We start from the raw sequence: 5,711 nt of genomic DNA, 5'->3' as shown, positions 1-5,711 counted from the left end.
GAGGGCCTCAGGGACCTTGCTTACGCTCAGCAGGCTCTGCCAGAACCTGTCTTTTCTGCCCGCGAGCCCAGGGAACAAAGGCAGTTTCTTCACGATGAAGAGCAGAGGGTCGGGCAGGTCCCTCTCAACTAATCTCTCCCTGGGATCTCCATTGCCATGTACCCTGATGACCTGACCAGACCCTCACGCTTCTTCCAACCAGGGGGTTGGGCTCAGCTTGGGAAGTGGAGAACCTGTTGGAAAAGAGCAAATCAGCGCGTAGGAGGGTGATCAAAGAGATGCCTGCGTCCTCCCCTGAAGGGGAAAACCCGCACCCAAATTGACCTGTTTTGCTCAGTGAGTTCACCCCGGAGGCCAAAGGCCGGATGGTCTGCTTTTGAGGAGAGCCTCAGGGCAGGGAGCCAAAAGCTCATGGCTCTCTTTTCTGGGTAAGGGATGGGGTGGCTCGTTCCCTGCATTTCAAATTTCAAAGGGACATGGGATCGGTCTCCCAGAGCACCTGGGAGTCATTGTGATGTGGAAGAGTTGGGAAAAACCCTGAGCTCCAGGCAAACATGACTCATCATGCTGTGGACTTCACTGGACACGGTGGCCTGGCCTCAGATGTGCCAGGGATACCAGAGCTCATAGGCTCATTCCTCCCAAAGCGGCTGCTTTCCTCTAGGCTATTTCCACACATTTTAGCACCATTCCTGAATCAGCTGGTGCTTCTGTGGCTTCTCGTGCTGCCGCTGCCGCCTTCCAGGGCATTGCCTTTTGTTGGCTGCTCAAGAGAGCATGTGACTCAGTGCACCCCGGAATAAGGAAGGTTAGAAGGGACCTAACTAGAACTAAGTGCTAAGTGACCACCAAGTGCCGCTTTCCTCAAGGGCATTTCCTCAGGTTTTAGCACTGTTCCTGAAACAACGGTCCTTCTATGCAATCTCCTGCATTCGCTCTGTTCCAAGGAATTGCCTTTCAGTGGCTGCTCAAGGGCTTGTGTGGCTCAGTGTACCCTAGAATAACAAAGGTTGGAATGGACGTCTGCAAGTCTTCTGCTCCTATCCACTGCTTCCAAACCTCCCCGGTACCTCAGCAGTCTCAGAGCCTTATCCCATTCACTTTTGAACACTGCCACTGTCTGAGAGCTCATTGTTTCTTCATCAGCTCTTCCAGGTCTGCACCGTGCCCCCTGTCATTTCCTTTCCCAAAAAGACAGCTGGCATGAGCCTTGTTGCAACTTGCGATGGTGGCCTCATGCCCTTTTGCAGCGCACCTCTCAGGAGGCTCTGGCTCCATGCTTTCCATAACCTCCTGTAGCTAGTGGGAGACAGCAGTTCCAGCCCTTCCTCCCCACTTTGCTCACCTCCACCAGGTTCCGCAATCTTAGTGCCATTGGCTTCACCCCATACGTCATGTGCTCCAGCCCTTAACGTTCTGCCTGGTCCTCTGCCAGTACCTCTGCCCATGACAGACCGTCACCAGCTCTCTTGTTCCAGGGGACGCACCAATCCAGATGTGGCCTCTGCAGTGCCAAGGGAAGGGCAATGATCGCTCCCCTCAGCTTTCATCAAACAGCTTCAGTTGGAAAGGACCTTTTGACACCACCCACTCCAACCACGTATCCACCTAACAGTTACACTTTCACCTGGGCAGGGACTCGAGGCCTGGTCCCCACCATAGCAGCCAGGGGATCTCACAGCTGAGCCTCCCACACTCACAAGTGGGCCACCAGGAGATGGTAGTGACAGTGCCAGTACTGGTGAGAAGATGCCAGGGTTTGGGGCTAAGGTCTGGAGGTGGACAGGAAGGAACTATCAGGATTGGGAGTGAAGTGTTCCTCAGTGATTTACAGTGAAAGCTGCGCTGGGACAGACTTTCCCTCCTCCTCCTCCCAGCTCTTCTGCCCAGAAGAGTGCTTTCTAGTCACTGGCATGAAAGTGAAATGCAGAGCAGGCGGCATTTCATGCACCCACTGAGCCCTTGTGCTCTCCATGGTGGCGTGGAGCACACTAAGATCTCCTGGCTAGTTCAGATCCAGAGTAGAACTAGGTGGGTCTTAAAAGTGGGTGTTGCACTACACGTGCAAACTGACTGCCACCTATCTTTTCTGTGACGTGCTTTGTAGCTGTTGCTATTTCAAGTAAAACCGTTTGATTCACATAATCTCCATGAAAATCATAACTAGAGCCTCACATCTAATGTTCTCTTTTTGTGTTTTTTGGTGGGTGGAGGTTATTCTTAGGAGACTGAGCTGGTGCGCGAAGGTTTTGTGCTCATGCGACAATCTCAAATCACTGTCCTGGGGAAAGGGCTGTGTTCAGTAAAGGGATTTCCAGAATGCCTTTGTTCTTGGCTTTCTTGTTAATTGGGTTGAATTAAAAGTTTTCATGCAGTCTGTACAATGGTACATTAAGAGCCACCACTTCTCTCTCTCATTCTTAGCTTGGTGGTCACGTCCTGCTTTAAAGCCCACCTGGTTCTAGGCGTCAAGCCAGCTCTCAAGGGTTTTCCATCCACAGACACAGCTAACAGTGAGAGACATCTCTCCCCGGCGGTCCCTGTAAGCACACAGTTGACAGGTGGTGAGATGAGAGACGTCTCCAGGGATGTGCCAAAGCTCAAAGTCAAAGCAGGATCCCTGTGGGCTGGAGTGAAGCCCCTTGTGGACAGGAGTGAGGGCCACGAGGACCTTGCATATTCTCCTCAGCTCTGTCACAGCCGGGTTTTTTTCTGCCCATGAGCCCAGGGAAGGAAGGCTATTCATAATGACCAAAGAGCAGACCAGAGGGGCAGGCAGGTCTCTCTCAAGTCTCTCTCTCCATGGGACCTCCGTTGCCATGTACCCTGATGACTCGACCAGGCTTTCATGCTTCTTCCAACCAGGAGTCTGGGCTCAGCTTGGGAAGCGGAGAACCTGTTGGAAAAGAGCAAATCAGTGCGTAGGAGGGTGATCAAAGAGATGCCCGCGTCCTTCCCTGGAAGAGGCCCGCACCCAAATTGACCTGTTTTGCTCAGTCAGTTCACCCCAGAGGCCAAAGGCTTGGATGGTCTGCTTTTGAGGAGAGCCTCGGGGCAGGGAGCCAAAAGCTCATGGCTCTCTTTTCTGGGTAAGGGATGGGGTGGCTCGTTCCCTGCATTTCAAATTTCAAAGGGACATGGGATCGGTCTCCCAGAGCACCTGGGAGTCATCGTGATGTGGAAGAGTTGGGAAAAACCCTGAGCTCCAGGCAAACATGAGCCGTCGTGCTGTTGGCTTCAGTGGACACTGGGCCCCTGTCTCAGGCGTGACAGGGATACCAGAGCTCATAGCCTCATTCCTCTAAAAGTGCCGCTTTCCTCAAGGGCATTTCCTCAGGTTTTAGCACCGTTCCTGAATCAGCTGCTACTTCTGTCTAATCTTGTACTGCAGCTGCCTTCCTGGCCATTGCCTTTAAGTGGCTGCACTGGAGAGCAGATGCTAGGGTTATGGGGTAAGGTCTGCTGATGGGTTGAATGGAAGTTTTCTTGTCTTCTCTATAGTGATACCTCAAGGATTCCCTTTTCTTTACCTCATTCTCAGCTGAATTGTTTCATCCCACTTTAAAAACCCATCTACTTCTAGGTTTGATCTGCATGCACCAAGAGGTCGGAGTGTGCTTCATCTGCCACCTTGGAGAGCAACAGGGCTGCTGTGTGTAAGGAATCCACCTGCTCTGCATTTCAGTTTCATGCCAGTGACTAGAAGACCCTTCTGGCCAGAAGGCCTGGAGAGAGGAGAGAAAGTCTCTTCCAACACAGATTTCACTGTAAATCCTTGGGAGGAGTCTTCACTCCTAACCCTATGGCTTTCTCCATCCTAGTCTGTTTGCTGCCATGCCCACTCGCAGGTCCAGCCAGGAGCAGGTCCGAGCAGGTATTCCCAGTGGGCACTGTATTGGCTGTATGTGGCCAGGCGTTGGTATGGAGGGCAGCGGGTGGCCTCTGTGAGAAGGGGTAAGGGGCTGCCCTGTGCTGGACCCAGCTGGATAACACTGAGCCATCAGCCGAGTTTGTGGCACCTGTGATGGAGCTCCAGGATGAGTTGCTCCTTCCCTTGCCAGGCCATGACCCTCCAAAACCAGTTGAGAGTGGCCTCTGCCAGAAGTTCTCCTTGTCTGTGAGCTAGCAGCAGCAACACGGCATAGGTATCTGCAGGTGAGCTGCCTCCTACCCGAGTACTTGGTGGGCCAGAAGGTCACTTGGATGTTGACTGTGAGATCCCCTCTGGCTCTGCGTGTGATGGGCCATCCACAGGAATACCACTTGCCCTAGGTGCTTGTCTTAATTTTGTAGTGGATGCCACTGCATGGTATATCTTTTCATATGCGAACACCACTTGGTCCAAAAGAAGTGGACAGCCCACTAGAGGAGATCTGAGAATATGCAGCTGTGACAGTGTTAAAAATGGCAGCTGACAGAAAATGGTGCACCCCTTGTATGTAGGGGAAGGTACTTCATGGTCAGATGTACTTGCAGGTAAACGGGAAGGGGCAGCTGGTCCCATCAGCCAATCACAACAGGCCACGTGGCGGGAGAGGGGAGAGACTAATCATTAAGACCCACATTACTCACAAGTTGCAACAAGGCTAATGCCAACTGTCTTTTGGGGAAAAGAAGTGATGGAGGTGGCGGTGCAGCCCGGGAAGAGGTGCCTGGGAGACAGTGACCTCTTCAACAGTGGCAGTGTTCAGCAGTCAAAAGTTCAGAAGAAAAGGCCTAGAGCCTGCTGAGGTGACTGGAAAGGTTTGTCTGCTCAGAGCAGGAGGTCAGCCAGAGGACTTCCAGAGGTCCCTTCTAACCTTCCTTATTCCGGGGTGCACTGAGTCACATGCTCTCTTGAGCAGCCAACAAAAGGCAATGCCCTGGAAGGCGGCAGCGGCAGCACGAGAAGCCACAGAAGCACCAGCTGATTCAGGAATGGTGCTAAAATGTGTGGAAATAGCCTAGAGGAAAGCAGCCGCTTTGGGAGGAATGAGCCTATGAGCTCTGGTATCCCTGGCACATCTGAGGCCAGGCCACCGTGTCCAGTGAAGTCCACAGCATGATGAGTCATGTTTGCCTGGAGCTCAGGGTTTTTCCCAACTCTTCCACATCACGATGACTCCCAGGTGCTCTGGGAGACCGATCCCATGTCCCTTTGAAATTTGAAATGCAGGGAACGAGCCACCCCATCCCTTACCCAGAAAAGAGAGCCATGAGCTTTTGGCTCCCTGCCCTGAGGCTCTCCTCAAAAGCAGACCATCCGGCCTTTGGCCTCTGGGGTGAACTCACTGAGCAAAACAGGTCAATTTGGGTGCGGGCCTCTTCCAGGGAAGGACGCGGGCATCTCTTTGATCACCCTCCTACGCACTGATTTGCTCTTTTCCAACAGGTTCTCCGCTTCCCAAGCTGAGCCCAGACTCCTGGTTGGAAGAAGCATGAAAGCCTGGTCGAGTCATCAGGGTACATGGCAACGGAGGTCCCATGGAGAGAGAGACTTGAGAGAGACCTGCCTGCCCCTCTGGTCTGCTCTTTGGTCATTATGAATAGCCTTCCTTCCCTGGGCTCATGGGCAGAAAAAAACCCGGCTGTGACAGAGCTGAGGAGAATATGCAAGGTCCTCGTGGCCCTCACTCCTGTCCACAAGGGGCTTCACTCCAGCCCACAGGGATCCTGCTTTGACTTTGAGCTTTGGCACATCCCTGGAGACGTCTCTCATCTCACCACCTGTC

Source organism: Numenius arquata, unplaced genomic scaffold (genome assembly GCF_964106895.1).
Source record: "Numenius arquata unplaced genomic scaffold, bNumArq3.hap1.1 HAP1_SCAFFOLD_90, whole genome shotgun sequence".
Taxonomy (NCBI): Eukaryota; Metazoa; Chordata; class Aves; order Charadriiformes; family Scolopacidae; genus Numenius; species Numenius arquata.
The sequence above is the reverse complement of the archived record's forward strand: the minus strand, read 5'-3'. Positions refer to the sequence as shown.